The 21568-nt window shown below is 42.0% G+C and overlaps 1 long non-coding RNA gene across 1 annotated transcript; it reads left to right on the plus strand.

Annotated features, from left to right (window-relative positions):
* Positions 1–72: 72 nt before the first annotated feature.
* Positions 73–15765, plus strand: LOC147370093 (uncharacterized). Its single transcript, XR_015168403.1, has 3 exons — positions 73–1025; positions 1399–1619; positions 15355–15765. It is a non-coding gene; the product is annotated as an uncharacterized LOC147370093 (long non-coding RNA).
* The last annotated feature ends 5803 nt before the right edge of the window (positions 15766–21568 follow it).

The raw sequence follows: 21568 nt of genomic DNA on the forward strand, positions 1-21568 counted from the left end.
GCGCCTGAGAAGTGCTGAGCTTGCAAAGGCTGAGGAAGCCAAGGTCAGCCCCACCCCTCTGCCCCAGGGCCACTGGGAGGCTCTGCCCAAAGCTGAAGCCAAGTCTGGATGGAGAGTCCACAAGGTCACTGAGCAAACAGCTTTAAAAGGTCACTGTCTCGCTGACAATCAGAGACCTGCAGGAAGGTAAACATCCCTTCATTCCAGGAGGAGAAACATGTTATCCTAGAATCCTAGGGATGAACCTTTCTGTGACTGTTGAGAAGTTGCTGGTTCTTTCTTGCCAAGTCTGTGATTTGGCAACCTTTTAACCCGTGGGGTTAGGGTCATCATGCCTTGCCAGGTAACAGACCTGATTCTGGGCCTACGTCTTTACAAACTTGTACCAAATGAGCAGCAGCTCGTACCTGCTAACTCACTGAAGGGTAAACAACGGAAAGAGAGAAATCAGGTGAAATGTCAGGGTCGCTTGGAGAAGACAGGAATGAAAGATCAGAGGCAGCGCCCTGAAAGAGCTGTCCCTGAAGTTAGGCCACGAAAAACAAAATGAATCCTTGGAGAAAGGGTGAAAAGCTTTCTAAACGGACAAGAATAAGCAGAGGGCAAAGACCCAGAGGAAAGAAAGTTCAGGCTGGGTTCCTCTGAAGATTCATCTGTTGGTGATAACCAAAATTCCTTTTAATTTCTCAAAAACTAGGATGACGAGCAGATGCTATGCAGTCAGGCACAGACATGTGATTTGAGTTACGGTAGTTAGTGTTTTCCAGTGGACATGCTCGGATTTATTTGGAAGAACAGATAGGAGCCATGAAGTATAAGCGTCTGGGAGAGGGTTTCTGCCACCTGTAGCTTCGCCACTTCTGGACAATCAGCCCATTTTGGGGGTTCTTTGATTCTTCACACAGAACCCCTCCTTCTTTCTGGTTTATTGCAGTAGTCAAGCTAAGCATCCACAAATTCAGCTGTACAAAACCCACAGCTTAAAGCATTCCACAAAGAGAGAATGGTATTAGGAAAAGAGAATGGTAAGTATTAATGCTTCATTTTAAAAACCCAAGTGGGGGAGGAAAGTGGCTTTCTCACCAGCGTTCACGTTTCTGACGCCTCCTCTAGAATTGCACACCTTGGGGCAGCTCCTCACGCTCTGCCCCCTGCGCTTGGCTTTATGCTGGAATGCTTTCGTTTGCTCCACATATAATATCCTCGCACCACTGTTTTCTGTAATTTATACCTCACGCTGTCCACTTTCTTGTACTCTTTTACTTGGTAAAGCACTTTGGATACCAGTTTATATGAAAGATGGTTTTGAAATGAAATTGCATTGCAAGCTCCACTACTGTAATCTCCTCCTTCTTGGGGCCTCCTTCGTCTTACCCTGTTGCCTGATGTTCGATGCAGGGCTGCGATGTAAATGAAGCGTGTTCGGAACTGACGCACACGCGTTACTTACTGTCTGCTGTCAGGGCAGTCCGCTACCCAGCGCTCAGTGCTCAGCGTCTTCCAGGACCTGCTCTGACGTCCCGCCTACTCGTTCCGTGGAGAAAATGCTCCCCGTGTGCACTGTTACAAGTTCAGCAGGAGTGGGCAGATCGTCTGGCTACGAGGAAACGCCTCACAAGGTACAACTTAGTACACCACACGTTGTGGGTCGTAGAGAATTTTGTCAGATCTCACTTATTTAGAGACTAACAGCCTTGATCTTTTGTTTCTGTTTTTTTTTTTTTTTTTTTTCCATTCTGCTCTTTGCCTTTTATTCATTCCAATGATTCACTTTAGTACTTTTAAAACTTAAGAGGAAGGAAAATTTGAACGGGTCACTTGAATGACTTTTTGGCAGATCTTGATAAAGACTCAACAAAACAGAAGAAGAGATTACTTTGAAGACAAAGGTGTCTTTTAATTTGGTTTTTATTTTTTAACTTTTATGTTGGAGTATAGCTTATTAACAACGCGGTGCTGGTTTCAGGTTCCCAGCACAGTGACTCGCCATTCATACACGTGTATCAATTCTCCCCCTAACCCTTTCCCGTACAGACTGTCACGTGACGCTGAGCAGAGTTCCTTGTGCTATGCAGTGGGTCCTTGTTGGTTATCCACGTTAAATATAGCAGTGCACAATGTTGATCTCAAACTTCTGATTATCCCTTCCTCCTACCCTCACCCCCGGGAAGCATAGCTAATGCCTGAAGTCTACATATTCTCCTGTATTTGTGATTCTTTCTGGATTTGAATACATGCGCATCACATTTCAGGTATTCAATGAATTTTGCCTAACTTAATTTTGCTAGAAGGGCTATCAGTTCAGTTCAGTCTCTCAGTCGTGTCCGACTCTTTGCGACCCCATGAATCGCAGCACGCCAGGCCTCCCTGTCCATCACCAACTCCCGGAGTTCACTCAGACTCATGTCCATTGAGTTGGTCATGCCATCCAGCCATCTCATCCTCTGTCGTCCCCTTCTCCTCCTGCCCTCAATCCCTCCCAGCATCAGAGTCTTTTCCAATGAGTCAACTCTTTACATGAAGTGGCCAAAGTACTGGAGTTTCAGCTTTAGCATCATTCCTTCCAAAGAAATCCCAGGGCTCATCTCCTTTAGGATGGACTGGTTGGATCTCCTTGCAGTCCAAGGGACTCTCAAGAGTCTTCTCCAACATCACAGTTCAAAAGCATCAATTCTTCGGTGCTCAGCCTTCTTCACTGTCCAACTCTCACATCCATACATGACCACTGGGAAACCCATAGCCTTGACTAGACGGACCTTTGTTGGCAAAATAATGTCTCTGCTTTTGAATATGCTATCTAGGTTGGTCATAACTTTCCTTCCAAGGAGTAAGTGTCTTTTAATTTCATGGCTGCAATCACCATCTGCAATGATTTTGGAGCCCCCCAAAATAAAGTCTGACACTGTTTCCACTGTTTCCCCATCTATTTCCCATGAAGTGATGGGACCGGATGCCATGATATTCGTTTTCTGAATGTTGAGCTTTAAGTCAACTTTTTCACTATCTTCTTTCACTTTCATCAAGAGACTTTTTAGTTCCTCTTCACTTTCTGCCCTAAGGGTGGTGTCATCTGCATATCTGAGGTTACTGATATTTCTCCCGGCAATCTTGATGCCAGCTTGTGCTTCCTCTAGCCCAGCATTTCTCATGATGTACTCTGCATATAAGTTAAATAAGTAGAGTGACAATATACAGCCTTGATGTACTCCTTTTCCTATTTGGAACCAGTGTGTTTGTTCCATGTCCAGTTCTAACTGTTGCTTCCTGACCTGCATACGGGTTTTTAAGAGGCAGGTCAGGTGGTCTGGTATTCCCATCTCTTTCAGAATTTTCCACAGTTTATTGTGATCTACACAGTCAAAGGCTTTGGCATAGTCAATAAAGCAGAAATAGATGTTTTTCTGGAACTCTCTTGCTTTTTCCATGATCCAGTGGATGTTGGCAATTTGATCTCTGGTTCCTCTGCCTTTTCTAAAACCAGCTTGAACATCAGGAAGTTCACAGTTCACGTACTGCTGAAGCCTGGCTTGGAGAATTTTCAGCATTACTTTACTAGCGTGTGAGATGAGTGGAATTGTGTGGTAGTTTGAGCATTCTTTGGCATTGCCTTTCTTTGGGATTGGAATGAAAACTGACCTTTTCCAGTCCTGTGGCCACTGCTGAGTTTTCCAAATTTGCTATACTGACCATGAATGATAAGAAAGATGACAATATTATTATTATCGTTATCATTTATAAGAAGATACATTCAGCATCTTTCTGGAGAAGAGATATGCTGATAGTGTAGACAGCAGGTAAGATCTCTCTGGGTTACTATTCTTCTGCTTCACTGCTTTAGTCTCTGAGTGTTTAAGCCAATCTTGTGGCTTAAGATTGAAGGTCACCTGCCCAGCCTGACTCTCAGAGCAGTTGTGGAGCCTTTGGCAGTGGATATTTATATATTATGCCCCAAACCAGAGCATGCACTCTGAGGGTGGAGAAAGGTTTTGGTTCATCTTTTATTCTTCCTACCACATGAAACAGGAGGTGTCAGGAAGTACTTTCATATCTAGACTTTTCTTTATTTTTATTCCAGACATTATACAATTCACCAGTAAAAAGCTATTGATGTGTAGATAACGATAGATTCTCCCAGGCAGTCTTTGAACGGAGGGAAGATAGAAGTGGAAGAGACCTTAGAGAGCAACCGACCCAACCCCGGGTCCCACAGCTGAAGACCGTGAGTGGAGGCCTACCTCTAGCATTCATTGTCAGCGTGCTGCAGGGCGGACAATTGCCAACTGGAATTTAAATTTCCTCTAGGTTAGAAAAGAGCAATGTTTGCCTCACACAGTTCTGTGAACCCTGAGTGAGATCCTGGATGCAAAAGAGCTTTGTCAGACTTGAAGTGCTCTCTCCTTGTCAGGTTGGGAGACGTTGCTTAGAGCAGTTAAGGGACTACTGCACAGAGGTTTCTTCGGCTGGCGCACAGTCAGGCTTCCGTAGGTGGGGCCGTGTCAGTAAGTGAGAACTGAACTTGGGGTTAGAAGGAAGGCACATTTCAAGCAGACCATGATACTACTTGGAACACACCCAGAATATCCCACTTTGGTTCATGCTAATTAGAAATATGAACAAAGTTGACGGTTTTGAAAAATAAAACTGACTTCAAGAGACTGTCGCTCCTCAGGTGAGCGAGTGGTGAAATGTAGAGGTGATGAGAGCTGCTCTTACCCAGCTTGTGCAGCTTTGTGTCTGTCAAAGGGGATTGTGCGTGTGAACGTGTCTGGTACACAGTAAGGAGCCGTGTAAATGTCATTATTATGGTTTTCTGCGTCCTCTGTACCTTTTTATTGTATTTCTCACATCAGAAAGGAGAAAAAATATTCTCTTGCGAATTTCACCTCAAGTCACTGGAATAGTTTAGTATAACATTTTGGGGCAATAACATTGATTGATTTTTTTTTCCAGAAAAATAAGCCCATTAAATCTTCCTTTGATGATACCCATTCCGATTTTTCAAAAATTCTTTATCTTATTTTCTTATTTTTCCCCCAAAGATTATTACTACATTTTTGTCATTTTTTTTTTCCTGCCCTGTGTCTCCTACTACTAGTCATTTTGCATCTTTGTTTCTCATCATTAATTCTTTACCATATGCTGTTTTTTTTTTTTTTTCTAGTACCTGAACAACTCTCTCCCTCCCTCTACACTCACCAACCTTAAGGAGTCTTACTAATAAGGGCTCTGAATTAAGGCAAATTTCTTTTAGTTTACCTTTTGGGAAATGGTTGAGATTTTGAGATTGTGTTTCTCTTTAAGAGAATTACTATAAAAAAAATTGTCCTGTATCATAACTCTTACTACTCTCCAATTTGTGGAGCTTGCTCTGCATAAGAAAAGAATCCATACTGAAAGAATCACAAATAAACACCTAATAAAAGGAATTCAGCTCACATTAAAATACTGGAATACCAGATGGTGGAGTTTAAGTATTATTCAACTACTGTTTATCCTACCCAGCGCTCATTTTAAATTCAACATTTTTGAGAATTATTCATGGAGGCATGGTTGTATTTCATGCAGATAACAAGCTTAGTTTGAAGTGAACTACCAGAATGCACCCATAATTTCCATACTTCCTTGGTTATTGTTAATTTGGATTGCAACTATTAGTTAAAGTTGAGAGGCTTTCGAAAGCAAATCGACATCAAGCTATTGTGGACAATGATTTGTTCAGCAATTCGCAGGGAGGGGAAATCATTAAATTTTACAGGGTGGAGGAACTCACCAAAGAATGTGATGTTCCATCTGCCAAAGCTGAAAACACCACTGTTTGACGAGTGTGTTTCCTCCTCTGTAGCAGCCTGCACACTGAGCAGGCAATTATTCTTGCTTTTATCTAATGGCTGTGGCATAACTTCTAAGTGAATGTAAAACGCAATTTCATCTTCCAATACCTCTGCACGTGGATGGATAAAAGATCAACAGAGCTGGCTCTGGCACAGCCCAGCTCCCTGTGTAGTCACGGGGCCATGTGAGCTGATCAATGGGGCACACATTATGGAAAATGTAGATTATTGAGCTCCTCCCAACTCTGCCTTCCACCATACATCAGTATTTTATTCACATTGGTTTAGGGAAAATGACAAGCTTTCCTGCTCTGAGTCATTAAAGAAATATTAGGAGACCTTTTACAAGAACAACATTCATTCTAATGCTGAAAGCTAATGCTTTGACAGCTTAAAGAGTTTTCACCCCATGTTTAAAATTAATCTTTCAACAAAAAAAGTTGCATTCAATATGACACATCTCCAGTGCCTGAAAAAGCTTTTACATGGAAAAACAGGACTTAAAAATCTTCTGGTTTTTTTTTGGACAGGAAGTAAGATGCCTTGGTGGGCATAATTAAGGAAGGTCAGCCCGGAGGCTGTCACGAGTGCAGGGCTGTCGTTTGTCCAGAGGCCACGGTCAGGGGGAGTTTGACCCCACAGCCATCTGGGATGAGCTGCTTTGTGGTCACCACGTTTTCTAGTTCGTCCGCATTAAACTTAGTAAATCCCTGGCTCTCGGAGACGGGGCTCTTTCGGCAGCCAGGTAACCTGAGGTTGGCCCCGCGGAGGGCCGCGATCACCGGCTCCTGTCCTGCAGCTCGGTGTGGACGGACAGGATGACTTCGCCAATGCGGACTCTGCCCACTGTGTGCCCGGGGCTGTCCAAGGTCACCGCGCATGCCTGTCTGGAGCCTAGGCTGGGGCCAGCATGTCAGTCATGAATGTCCACTGGAAAGCGGTGTCTCCAAGGCAACCTGTGCAGGCAACAGGCTGCGTGCCCTACCAAGGAGGCCGCTGTTTGCGTCTCCTGCTTTGATTGCTGGATTCTCCCCATTCTGAGAGCAACAGAAGTTAAGAGGACTTTGCTCACACCCATCTCATGAGGCACCGTTATTGCTCTCTGTTGTTGAACACTTAGTGTGTGCCAGGATTCGGTCCTGGGAACCTCACACCATGACTTCATTTAATTGCCACGATGACTCTACAAGGCATTCCTATTTCACAGAGGAGGAAACAGTCTCAGAGGGGTTAGTAACTATTGAGCTAAAATTCCAGCTTGACGCAACCTGACTTCAGGGCTCCAGTTTTTTTCTATTGTGACATACTTTCTCAAGCAAAGTAGGTGTGAAGTTGTATTTGGAAGTTAAGATTTACTTTTTAAGAGTGACATCACAGAGAGGAAGCACAATTTATTTTTCAAAACACCTCCAGAAAATTTACCTTGGGTGCATCTTTACACCCAACCCACTCTTTGAATGGTTCCTTAAATTCACGCAGTCCTTTCTAAGCTTCAGGTTCTTCACATGTGAGCAGAATAACGGTAGCACCTGCATCATCTGCTCAGTTCAGTTCAGTCGCTCAGTCGTGTCCGACTCTGTGACCCCAAGGACTGCAGCACACCAGGCCTCCCTGTCCATCATCAACTCCCAGAGTTTACTTAAACTCATGTCCATCGAGTCGGGGATGCCACCCAACCATCTCATCCTCTGTCAACCCCTTCTGCTCCTGCCTTCAATCTTTCCCAGCATCAGGGTCTTTTCCAATGAGTCGGTTCTTCACAACAGGTGGACAAAGTATTGGAGCTTCAGCTTCAACATCAGTCCTTCCAATGAATATTTGAACTGATTTCCTTTAGGATGGACTGGTTGGATCTCCTTGCAGTCTAAGAGACTCTCAAGAGTCTTCTCCAATACCTCAGTTCAAAAGCATCAGTTCTTCTGCACTCAGCTTTCTTTATGGTCTAACTTTTCTACCCATACATGACTCCTGGAAAAACCATAGCTTTGACTAGATGGACCTTTGTTGGCAAAGTAATGTTTCTGCTTTTTAATTTTTCATCATGCTGTGAGATAATTCCTGAACATCCTGCATTTCTACATGTCCCCAAAGTATAGGCACAGAATGCCTTTCTTTGTTCTAGACAAACGGTTCCAGGATGTCTGTACAGTAAATACTCTTAAAAAACAGTGACAGTCCCTCCCTTTGGATCAAAAATAGCCTGCTGTCTGTTTTAAAAGACTCAGGTCTCCTAACTTCAGGGCTCCTCTTCCATGATGCAACCCACTGTGTGTTCTTCATGGTGTCCTGTGGGACTGGGGCTTGGAGAACTGGCCCAGGGAAACGCTGGTACTCTGGGTTTTGCTATTTCTGGGGGTAATAAAGTCCTTTGTCTCTGACCCAAGAGTCTTATGTCTTCCACCAGCATCTATTAAACTATGGGAGGCTGTTTTGTTAATTTCCGAATAGGGTAAAATCTCAAGTTCTTCATAATTTTTGACATCTCATGAAGTGACAATTAAATGAGATAATCCATGTAACTGGATTAGTCACTGGCACATAAAAAGTACTAAATATATATTGGCCATTGATGTTACTATTGAATCAGAAAAAAACAATACACAATTGTTTCTTTAATAATACAGGTATTTTTGTATTTTACATCAATTAGCTTCAAACTGCTTTTTTTTTTTTTGGTATGATAAACCATATAATAGCAATGTTCCTTTGTATATGCTAGAGTTAATGCTGTTGGGGCTATTGGAGGGTCAAATCAATTCTACAAAGACAGGATTCAAGAGTTTTTTTGTGTCTTACGACTAGGAAAGTTGATATAGAAATAATTTAGAAGGCATATTTTACAATGTAACTTGAATAAAGATTTTGAAATGTTATAAGAATGCTGAAGGAAAATTAATAAAATAATTTTCAACGAAAAGCATTCAATAGTCTTTCAAAGTTTAAGACTCAGAAACTCCAAAGTCCATGGCTCTTTATGAATTTGATCTAAGGAATACTGGAAATATGATTTTTATTTCATCTGTGAACCATGTAACTTACTGAAAATGAGTTAAGAAATACAAATAAGAATGCACCTCCGAAAACTACGGAATCTGTCTGGAATTCCTCCTATTTCTCTTCACATTTTATCTCTTCATTTTAGCTCTGTCCTTGAATTATTGAAAAGAGAAGTTTTTTGTTTTTTTGGGGGGGTATTAATGGCAAATTCTTTACTCTTTATGCCTTTTTGAGGGTGCTTTGTTTCATATGCTCAGTGGTTAGCATTTCTAAGCTCCTCTAGGATGATCGTAAGGGCCACCAGTCTAGTCTGGCTTTTGATTTCACTTGTAGAGTTCTCCACGTGCCTTTTCTTCAAAAGTGAGTTGCTTAGTGGGTGAAATTTAAGAATAAATAGGACGTTTGAATAATTTAAAAATATATTTTATTATATAAAATACTTGTTAATTATAAAGGGGAAAATAACCTTAAGGTTATTAAAATAACTTTAATAAATAACCTTAACCAAGATAAATCTCGGCAAAAGAAGACACATCCAGATTAGCTACCCCTGGTGTGACACAGCGGTGAGGGGCACCCCACCTCTGTGATGTTCCTTCTAATAATGCATAAACTCAAAGCGTGAGAAAGCATGAAACAAACCCAAACTGAGGGAGAGTCTGCAAAGTAACTGACCAGTGCTTGTCAAAAGCCTAAATTTAATGAGAGACAATAACAGGCGAAGGAACTGTCAGAGACTGGAGCGAGGGATGCCTGAGAAGCATGAGCTAGACCTCGGGACACAGAGAAAAGGACGCTGCAGAAGAACTGAGGCAGTCTGAACAGAAGTTCTTGTTTCACAGCATTGTACCGATGGTAATTTCTTAGTTTAGAGATCAGTACTCTCTATCTCTTCATTTGGGCTTCCTGGGTGACTCAGTGGTAATGAACTTGCAGGAGACATGGGTTTGATCCCTGGGTCAGGAAGATCCCCGGGAGAGGGAAATGGCAACCCACTCCTGTATTTCTGCTGGGAAATCCCATTGCTGGAGGAGCCTGGCAGGCTACAGTCCATGGGGATGCAAAAGACTCAGACACGACTGAGCGACTAAACCAGCAGCACCACCACCACCTCTTTGGTTATGTAAGGTGTCAACATCGAGGGAAGTTGAATGAATAGTGGGAAATCTGTACTATTTTTCAACTCTTCTCTAAGCCTAAAATTACCTAAAATGATAAACCCTAGTTTTATTTCCATACTGGGAAAGAAAGTTAAAAGGTGAAAGAATATAACAGATCAATCTTCATGAGTGAGGATAATTATGTAATATCACGGAGATGCAGGATAAAATGAGGTCATTTATGAGAGACATTCACTTTGCTTTGATCACTTTTAACGTGTAGGTGGGTGAACAGGCATAGTCTGCCACCCAAAATAGACTCTAAGATCTCCTCCGTTTATTTTTCCTCTGCCTGGATTGTATTTTTATGCACGCTAGGAGCTCAGTGGAGGCTTGTTTTGATTGTTGAGGGTGATAACCAGGCGCTCTCAGCCGGCGCGGGTCTCAAGTGTTCCCTTTTGTGGGTGCTGAATACCTGCCCTGGAGACTTGTCAATCACCTATTCAACACAAGTTCTGAGCTACCAATTTTTCTATATAAACTCAGGGAAAAAATGGTTTTTCTTTTCCTTCTAACTCACAATTTCTCTCAGCATTATCAAAACATATACTCAAAGAAGACTATAGAACACATTTTCTTTAACTAGTGACAAGAAAAATGTCTTATTTTCATTACTCAATTATGCTGAGTGTTCATGTCAGTGAGTTAAGGGTTGAAAGGGATAGACATAGTTCTATGTTTATAGTGATAACTTTGAGAGGCTGGAAAAAGATGCAGATTATCCTGACATTCATACAAAAGCATTCTTATTCTGCTATCGTCTCCTTCAAGTGTATTTTTTTCCTTGAAACCCCAACAGTTTTTCATCATTCTCCTCAGAAGATATTTTTCAAGCACGTTTTGTCCATGTCACTGTAACGGAGATGGACAAAAACACATAGTCCCTGACTACAGGATCTGATAGAGTTGAGACTTTAAAGTGTCCCACTAGAAACTCCAGCCTCTTTTCCCAAGACTATAGTCTTAAAATACATCCTGTATCAAACTGTCACTTACCTAGCATTTCATCACTGAAATTTCATCCTATGGTTTCTTCCTACTCAAATGCCACCAAAACTAAAAATTATATTACCCATATATTAATATATATCAATTATTAATTATAATTATTTTATTAAATTAAATTATTAAATAATTAAATTAAATATAAATAAACATTATAAATTATTAAATATAATTATCATATATTAATTATGAATTATAATTAATATATATTACCTATATGTTAAAATGATATCATTAAATTCCTTCTAACATGACAGCAGGTTGAAAATCAGTTTGAATTGAAGAGCTCAGAAAAGAGGGAGCACCAAGAAAGAAATAGAAATGGGGAGAAACCATTAAAAGAGGTTTAAGAATTAATAAGACAGAAGCTTACATTTTGGGTTTGTCATTTACTAACTGGTTAACTTTGGATATATTGCGTCCCGTCTTTTAGGTCCTTTCCTTCATTTGTTAAAGTGGGAGTAGGTAGCAAACCTCCCTGGAATACTGTCAGATTTAAATGAGCTAGGAAGTGGGAACACACCCAGTGTGGCACCTGAGCTGGAATAAATACTGAGGCTCTCTTGGGTTTTTTTATAACTGAGTGAAAACTTTGTCCTCTTCACAATTTTGATGGTGGGACCGAATTTTACTTAATTCAGAGATCTCAACTCTAGCCACAGAGGTTTAAAGATGGTATGGGAAACATCCTTTAAGCCTATCTCTGCATGTTTGAGTGCCGAATTCAAAGCTGAGAGCCAAAGAATTGGTGCTTTTGAACTGTGGTGTTGAAGAAGACTCTTGAGAGTCCTTTGGATTACAAGGAGATCCAACCAGTCCATCCTAAAGGAAATCAGTCCTGAATGTTCATTGGAAGGACTGATGCTGAAACTCCAATCCTTTGGCCACCTGATGTGAAGAACTGACTCATTTGAAAAGACCCTGATGCTGGGAAGGTGTCAGGGGTCTTCAACCCCTGACTGAAGGCGGGAGGAGAAGGGGACGACAGAAGATGAGATGGTTGAATAGCATCACCAACTCAATGGACATGAGTTTGAGTAAACTCTGGGAGTTGGTGATGGACAGGGAAGCCTGGCGTGCTGCTGTCCACGGGGTTGCAAAGAGTCAGACACGACTGAGCGACTGAACTGAACTGCATGTTGGTCTTGGAGACGGTTCAGGATGTGCAGGCTGCATTACTCTGCCGGCGCAGAAGGCACGGAAGCAGCCGCTGCCTCCTTTCCACCCAGGTGCGCTCCAATAGTCCCCAGGCAGGCTTGACCCGGGAGGCAGTCGTGTTGGATGAAAGGCAGGAGTTACCAGAGATGGAAGAAGGTCTCTGTGCTTCCCTGCTGAGAGGGAGCACCCCTGCTGAGTCACTAATGATGCCCTTAGTCAGAGAGGCCGCCAAGGTGAAACTCCAGGGCATTTCAGAGGCTGCACAGGTTTCTAGGGAGCAGGGCCCCATTTCCAGTGAGTCTGGGGAGATAACTGGCCTTTTACACGGAGACCTGATGTAGGTCATCTGTAGCAGCTGTGTCTGACTTCCAACTACCTCCTCCCTGGGCTGGAAAGGTGTCACTCAAGTGTAGTTTGTCCTGCCGACATGCCAACGCTGTGAATACCCCTCTCTGTGTTGAGAACAATTTTTGAATAGCACTTTTAGACAGCAGTTGAAGGAAGCTCTTCTTGCAAGCTACTTTTAGAATCCAGTTGGGCTGTTTTTCAATAAAGGAGAACTTACAACAACAGCAAAATTCATCCTTATTTTTCCCTGAGGCTGTTCACTGAGGTTTACTTTATTCATCTGTTTATGTATTTACTTCAATTTTGTCTCATTAGTGTCTGAAATGGCGCTAACCGGCACGCACTTCTGTCACCATCTGCGGGCTCTATTCTTTGGGGATTTCTTTTAATGAGTGTCACCTCTGGATAATCTGAGAAAATAACCATCAGTTTGAAGAAGCCATCAGAGAAAATAGATAAACCCCACGTATCTGCCATTTGTCTTCTGTGACAGGGGTTCTCTGTGCTCGTGAATGAGGGTATAGCTGTGCTTCAAAGCCTGTTGGCAATACACACAATCAGCGTTGTTGCTTCATAGCCATATTGCTATGACTCAAACAGCACCACCCAGTTTAATGACTGACCTTATTTACTGGGTATTAATACAAAACTACTTTTTCTTGAAGTTTCAGAGGATATAATAAAAGATGAACTTTTGCAAAGTGGTCTCCAAGCTCAAAGAGATTATAATCTATGGGAGGAAGCATGATGCCTGGTGAGGAGTCTACTTTCAAAAGTCAGGGTTTGTCAATTTTGAGTGCATTCAAAAATATGAAATGTGGACTGCTGGTTACAGTGTCAGCTGAAGAGAAACTAGGTAGTAATGAGTTTTAAAAAAACATATTCTCATTTTTTCCCAGAAATTCTACCTCTAGAAATTAAAATAACTTCTAGGAATTAAAATTCTACCCCCACTGTAATAAATGTGCACAAAATTCATGTACAAGGTTACTCATTACAGTGTTATTTATAAAAACAAAGTATGGAAAACGTTAGATAAACCTGGCAATAAATTGCTGTACATCTGTTGAACGCTATGAAGCCATTAAAATGATAATGACAATAATATTTTAATGGTGAGGGGAAATGTTTATAAAATATTAATTGAAAAAATCAGGTTATAAAACATAGAGAGTGTTTCCAAATTTTTAAAACTTGTATATGGATATATAGATTTTAAAAACCTGGATTATATACCCAAACTTTTATGATTATTTTTAAGTGGCAGGATTAACGATTCTGTATATGTTTCTGTATTTTTCAAAGTTTTCAGTAAAAAGCATGGATGTCTATACTATTAGTAACACATTTTTTTAAAAGTATTTTGGCTTTTGAAGGTGATTACAGATAAATTTAAAAAGCGTTTTGGCTATATTTGGGTTATTATGTAAAAAGCTTCATGAGATGATGATTACTTGGCACTATCTCCACGTCTTATCAGTTTCCAAACAGATCATTCTACAAAAATGTATTTTATGTATTTGTTTAAATATAGGGAATATTTACCCAAAGAAAATAGCAGTCCGAACAATCTATAAAGAAGCATCTGGGCGCTTATTCTGCAGAAATCCCTCTGCTACATGTGGAGAAGAGTACAAAATGAATGAGCAACAGCTGGGCTGTCAGCGCTTGCAGAGTTTAGCTGACTTGTCCAAGGTCACCCCTCCATGTAGAGGCAGAGTCTAGAATTGACGAACGAGGCATGTCTGGAGGCCAAGAACGCTTCAGTCCACTGATGACCCCTACTGCGTCACATGCCTCCACTCTCCATGTGGTCATTGCACTCCTCGCTTCCCAGCGCGACCAGGCTGGAGACACAGAGATGCGCTGGGCGTCGCTCACCCCGACCGCGTTCCCCTGTGTGTGTTGCTCCCGAGGCCCGTCACTGCCTCCGCCCTTGCCCCCTCCCCCTTTTCTGTTTGTTGTTTAGTCGCCAAGTCGTGTCTGACTCTTCGTGACCCCACAGACTGCCGCACGCCAGACTTCCCTGTCCCTCACCGTCTCCCGGAGTTTGCCTGAGTTCACAGTCATTGCATCGGCCATGCCATCTGACTGTCTCATCCTCTGTTGCCCTCTTCTCCTCCGCCTTCCGTCTTCCCTTTTAGGTTTCATGTTTATTGAGGTTGATCATATACAACATCTAAAGATTCCCGTAGTTGACAAGATTTGCTATGAAATACAGCGTTGCTCCAGTCCTTGTCAACTTTCTGTGCCCCCCAGAATTAATCACTTTCATCTCATTATGTGGTCAGAGCTTCGTGACTCTCAGGAGCATTCTTGCTGATTCCTGATCTTCCCGTCTCTGACAATGTTCACGGGCTTCTCACTGTGAAGTTCAGACTCACATCTCCCTCTCTCTCTCCTCCCCTCTCTACATGTGCACATAGTCTTTCCATTTCCTTTTCTTCCAGTAGATTTATACAGTAATTTTGGTTAAATTACTATTGTATATTCACACATTATTATGACTATGTAAATTCTATTTTTAGAATTTATTTTTAGCTGAGACATGTAGTAAATAATGAGCATCATTCCTTTCTTGAACAACTTTGTGTTTTACCCAGAGTTAAAATTGTTCTCATTTGCTTCATTTTTTTATTGGTTTCATCACCATTTGACTGCTCACTCCTCAACAATTATCTGAATTTTCTCTCTAGTCTTCTGAAAACTCTGAGTTTTCATCTTTAGCTATAATATTTTTCATTTGTAAATGCTCTTCTTAGCAGACTATTTCTCTAGTATCCTGTTCTTGGTTTTGGTTGCGGGATCACTCATCTCTCTGTAGATACTAATGCTGTTTTGTTCTCATTTTTCAGGTTTTCTCTTTCCTGCATAGTCTGTTGTCTCCAAGTTGCTTTAAATCTGTTTGTTTTGGACTCTGTCTGTCATGGCTTCCCTGGTGGCTCAGACAGTAAAGCGTCTGCCTGCAACGTGGGAAACCCGGGTTTGATTCCTGGGTCAGGAAGATCCCCTGGAGAAGGAAATGGCAATCCACTCTGGCACTCTTGCCTGGAAAATCCCACGGACGGAGGAGCCTAATAGGCTACTGTCCATGGGGTCGCAAAGAGTTGGACACGACTGAGCAACTGACTTCACTTCACTTCACTTCTGTCTTTCAAATTATATGCTGACTTCCAATATATGAGGACATTTGTCTTCCCATACTTTATAGTATTATTGTCTTCTCATATGTTTGAATATTTTATAAATAATTATGTATGCATATATATTGTCTGCTCATGTTTGACATATATGATCTTTTCATACTTTGTAGTATTTTAAACAGTTCACTGGCCACTGTGAGTGCATTAACAGGCCCTATGATTATGAATTTCATTTAGGGTGATCTGGTTGTGCTATTTACTTAATAACTTTGATGTCAGCATCTTTGGAACTTCCTGTTGAGTTGGTATAGGATTTCCAGAGACCTTTCATCTCTTCCCTGGATGGTTAAGGCCTGGCTACCAGCATATGGCATACCAGCATATACCACCCTTATGGCAGAAAGCAAAGAACTAAAGAGCCTCTTAATGAAAGAGAAAGAGGAGAGTGGAAAAAGTTGGCTTAAAGCTCAACATTCAGAAAGCTAAGATCATGGCATCTGGTCCCATCACTTCGTGGTAAATAGGTGGGGAAACAATGGAAACACCGACAGACTTTATCTTTTTGGGCTCCAAAATCACTGCAGGTAGTGACTGCAGCCATGAAATTAAAAGATGCTTACTCTTTGGGAGAAAAGTTATGACCAACCTAGACAGCATATTAAAAAGTAGAGACATTACTTTGCCAACAAAGGTCCGTCTAGCCAAGGCTATGGTTTTTCCAGTGGTCATGTATGCACGTGAGAGTTGGACCATAAAGAAAGCTGAGCACCAAAGAATTGATGCTTTTGAACTGTGGTGTTGGAAAAGACTCTTGGGAGTCCCTTGAACTGCAAGGAGATCCAACCAATCTGTCCTGAAGGAGATCAGTACTGGGTGTTCATTGGAAGGACTGATGCTGAAGCTGAAACTTCAATCCTTTGGCCACCTGATGCGAAGAACTGACTCATTGGAAAAGACCCTGATGCTGGGAAAGACTGAAGGTGGGAGAAGGGAATGACAGAGGATGAGATGGTTGGATGGTATCACCAACTCCATGGACATGAGTTTGAGTAAACTCAAGGAGTTGGTGATGGACAGGGAGGCCTGGCGTGCTGCAGTTCATGGGGTCGCAAAGAGTCAGACACGACTGAGAGACTAAGCTGAACTGAATCAGCATATGGAGAGTGGAGTGGAAGAATCGCTAAATTTACATAATTCTTCAGTTTTCAATATAGTACTCACACCTTCAGTTTTGTCCTTTTGCTCCCAGATCAAAAAACAAAACTCCAATACTCAGTAAATATAACTGAGATGGATTCAGAAATATTAAAAAAGATCAGAGTTTGTCCAAGCATGTCTGTCTACAAATCTTGTAACATTTTAAGAAAAACTGTGGCTTAGAATTCCTGAGGATCCAATAATAGTTTAATAAAAATAACATAAAAAATTAGATCAGATCAGTCGCTCAGTCGTGTCCGACTCTTTGCGACCCCATGAATCGAAGCACACCAGGCCTCCCTGTCCATCACCAACTCCCGGAGTTCACCCAGACTCACGTCCATCGAGTCAGTGATGCCATCCAGCCATCTCATCCTCTGTCGTCCCCTTCTCCTCTTGCCCCGAATCCCTCCCAGCATCAGAGTCTTTTCCAATGAGTCAACTCTTTGCATGAGGTGGCCAAAGTACTGGAGTTTCAGCTTTAGCATCATTCCTTCCAAAGAAATCCCAGGGCTGATCTCCTTCAGAATGGACTGATTGGACCTCCTTGCAGTCCAAGGGACTCTCAAGAGTCCTCTCCAACACCACAGTTCAAAAGCATCAATTCTCCGGCGCTCAGCCTTCTTCACAGTCCAACTCTCACATCCATACATGACCACAGGAAAAACCATAGCCTTGACTAGACGAACCTTTGTTGGCAAGGTAATGTCTCTGCTTTTGAATATGCTATCTAGGTTGGTCATAACTTTCCTTCCAAGGAGTAAGCGTCTTTTAATTTCATGGCTGCAGTCACCATCTGTAGTGATTTTGGAGCCCAGAAAAAGAAAGTCTGACACTGTTTCCACTGTTTCCCCATCTATTTCCCATGAAGTGATGGGACCAGATGCCATGATCTTCATTTTCTGAATGTTGAGCTTTAAGCCAACTTTTTCACTCTCCACTTTCACTTTCATCAAGAGGCTTTTTAGTTCCTCTCCACTTTCTGCCCTAAGGGTGGTATCATCTGCATATCTGAGGTTATTGATATTTCTCCCGGCAATCTTGATTCCAGCTTGTGTTTCTTCCAGTCCAGCGTTTCTCATGATGTACTCTGCATATAAATTAAATAAACAGGGTGACAATATACAGCCTTGCCGAACTCCTTTTCCTATTTGGAACCAGTCTGTTGTTTCATGTCCAGTTCTAACTGTTGCTTCCTGACCTGCATACAAATTTCTCAAGAGGCAGATCAGGTGATCTGGTATTCCTATCTCTTTCAGAATTTTCCACAGTTTATTGTGATCTACACAGTCAAAGGCTTTGGCATAGTCAATAAAGCAGAAATAGATGCTTTTCTGGAACTCTCTTGCTTTTTCCATGATCCAGCGGATGTTGGCAATTTGATCTCTGGTTCCTCTGCCTTTTCTAAAACCAGCTTGAACATCAGGCAGTTCACAGTTCACATATTGCTGAAGCCTGGCTTGGAGAATTTTGAGCATGACTTTACTAGCATGTAAATACAGAGCATCAACTAGACACATCAATTGTGATGGCTTGTATTCCAGACATATATGTGTGAGCAGCCAACTTCACATTAGATGGAAATGATTACAGGTATTGAAGTTCTTGCTTTCTCAGTTCGTGACCCTGAGCATCCCATCCTCTCACAAGAAGCTGGCCCGGCAGGACACGTCACTCAAGGGAAACCTGTCAGTGAAATCGTATTAAACAGTGTGCACGAGCAGCATGCTCCTGCCCGTCACTCTAGGAAACTAAGAACGCCTTTTCCGACTACGGGTCTGAGATCAAGGTGAACTTTAAGTGTGAGAGTACACGTTTGTTTCTGACTCTAAAATAACATTTAATCTCTGGCATTTTTGTATCGTGGCCAAGTCCCTAAAGCATTCTGATCAACAGAACCTACCTATCCTAGAGCCCTATTTGGAAAGTAAAGACATCACAGAGTTGAGGAACAAAACATTTCTTTTCAACTACAGTATCGGGACTTCCTTCACGTTTTGAAAGATCTTTACTTTCATTTGAATTTGAATATGGTTTCCTTTCTGATGATATCCGACATTCAAACAGGTCTTGTTAATAAAATCTAGGCCACCTTCCACTTGACTAATTAGGCATGATTAGTTCCATCAATCAGCCTTTCTAACATTTTTCCCCATAAATTAAGCTTTGGAGCTTTGAAAAATACGAAACAATCAAATTACTGTTATTTGAAATAGATATAGTGTGTTGCGCTGCAGTTTGGTTTATAATGGGAGCTCATTACCATCCTCATTACTGTGAATTATGGGAGTTTCCTGGCTGGCCTTCATTAACCATCTGGCTTTAAACATTGATTTGTGGTTATGTATGTTATTTTTAGAAACGAGCACCTGAACATCTAGTGAAAACATTTGTTTCATCTTGTTCTACATATTTTTAAAGGCCATGAATCTCACTGTTGTGAAAATCTCGTACATTCTGGTGTGTCTTCATCTTTGAGTTATGTTCATGTATTATTTAGCCAATGGAAAGGCTAGCCAGGTCATCATGTCTTGATCCTATAAGCTACTCGAGAAACTTCCTAGCAAGTGTGATAGGGAAATAGAAGACAGACAAATCTAACCTTACAGATTTTCATTCCAATTTTATATATTTGAAAGTACATGAAGACGTTGATGTTGGAGTGCTTTAAACAAGATGATACTAAAAAAATCATTCACTGGTTTAGTCATCAATATCTAATGAGCAGTTTTTAAGGAATAGAGACTAGTCCAGGTGCAGGAGATGTTGGGCAAGGCTCCTACCGCATGGAGTTGGAAAACAAAGGAGAGGACCAATAATCAAGATATGAGTATGAAGGACATAAAATGTATTTCATAACAGAGAAAAAGTGGGGAAGGAATGCCTTTAGAAAAAGTAGGATAAGTCTCCCTGAGGGTGTCACGAGGATGACCGTGCGAACAACCCGTGAAAGAAGCTTCTCGGGAGAAGATGCCGTGAATCCAAACGGCACCAGTCTGCAAAGAGCCGGATGCGTCGTGAGACGTAAGATCTGAATCGAGAGCACAGGGCAGCAGGCTGAGGCGGGAGATGAGCTTGGAAGAGCTGGAAGGACCCAGGCCCTACCGAGTCTAAAGGAGTCTAAAGGTCGAAAATCTAAATTTAGTTGCATTGTGACTTACATTTAAAACCATTGTGGCCCTGGTGTAGAAAAATGCCTCCAGGAAGGCAAGAGGTGGGAGATGGTGGCCTCGCAGAAGGCAGCCCTGACAGCCAGTGATAGCTAATGATGACCGATGCTATGGTCAGGACAGAAGGGACGTGAGGAACAGACAGGGGTGGTTTTGGAGATGGAGCCAACATTACGCATCTATGCACCGAATGTGAATAACCCGGGAGCGAGGGCACAATCTTCAGTGGTTTATCATAAAATAGGCTTCGTGTTAGATGATTCTGTCCACCTGTAGGCTAACGTAAGTGTTCTGAGCACAGTTAGGGTTAGGTTGAGCTGTGATGCTCAGTACATTAGGTGTATTACATGAGTCTTCAAGGTACAATATTTTCAGGTTTTGGTGGGTTTATTGGGAGAAAATCCTATCACAAAGGAAGATCCCTGGCACTGTACATATGGTCTTGCACATGAGTGTGAATATATCTGCAAGAAGAGTCCTAGAGATGTGTGTGCCTTACGAATCTTTCTGTGTTCATTTTACATTTTGGTAGATGGCTCCAAATAGATTTCCAAGAATTTAGTTTCCAAAGAATATAGTTTAATTTAACTTAATTTAAGAATTTAATTTCCAAGAATATAGTTCCAAAGACTTTTATCAGTTTTGATTCCCATCAACAACAGCACTTTTGCCCTCGTGCACCCAATAAGCCACAGGAGTCTGAGTTCTGCTCGGTCTGCCATATGAACATGGTACATCACTATGGTTTTGTCTCTTCTTTGTCAGAGAGGTCCAGTTCCCTTTCAAGTGTTTAAAAGCACTTGCTTCTCGAGTGCATGTGAACTCTCAGCTCCTGTCCTTTGCCCACTCGCATTGGACTGCTGAGCTTCTTTCTGTAACGAGTTAATTACTGCTTGTCCTCTCCAGCAAACCCTCAGAGCCAGTGATGCTGCTCACGAATGGGAAGGAGCAGGGAAGACACCCATCTCTCGCCCCGCAGTAGACTCTTACTGATAGCTCTGCTGCCAGTTTAGAGACTGCAGCGGTAACCGTGGTTTCTCCCTTGCACTCTGCACTGGGAAGTTGACACAAAATGTTTTCAGTGGGGGGAAACCGAGAATCAGTCTCTATTCTCCCTCTGCCTCCAGATCCTAAACCCTTGGCACAGGGCTGAGAAACATCCTCTCCTTACCATACCTTGGATTTTCAGAGAAAATCCAAATGCGAGCATGGTGAGAGACTTCTTTTTAGTTTCATGTACTGTTTTGCTTGACACAAACTGCAGAGGTTCTTGTGGAAATCTGTTTCATGCTGTACTTGTGGCTGGATGAACGTGTGAGAATGTGTCTATGACACAGTCTGTGGAGTTACAGCTGCGAGTAATGGAATCCTGCTGCTGCTGCTGCTGAGTCGCTCAGTCGTGTCCGACTCTGTGCGACCCCATAGACGGCAGCCCCCCAGGCTCAGCCATCCATGGGATTCTCCAGGCAAGAACACGGGAGTGGGTTGCCATTTCCTTCTCCAGTGCATGAAAGTGAAAGGTGAAAGTGAAGTCGCTCAGTCGTGTCTGACTCTTAGCG

This window comes from Bos grunniens, chromosome 7 (genome assembly GCF_055505025.1).
Source record: "Bos grunniens cultivar Pamir isolate PY7600 chromosome 7, Bosgru_T2T1.0, whole genome shotgun sequence".
Lineage (NCBI taxonomy): Eukaryota > Metazoa > Chordata > Mammalia > Artiodactyla > Bovidae > Bos > Bos grunniens.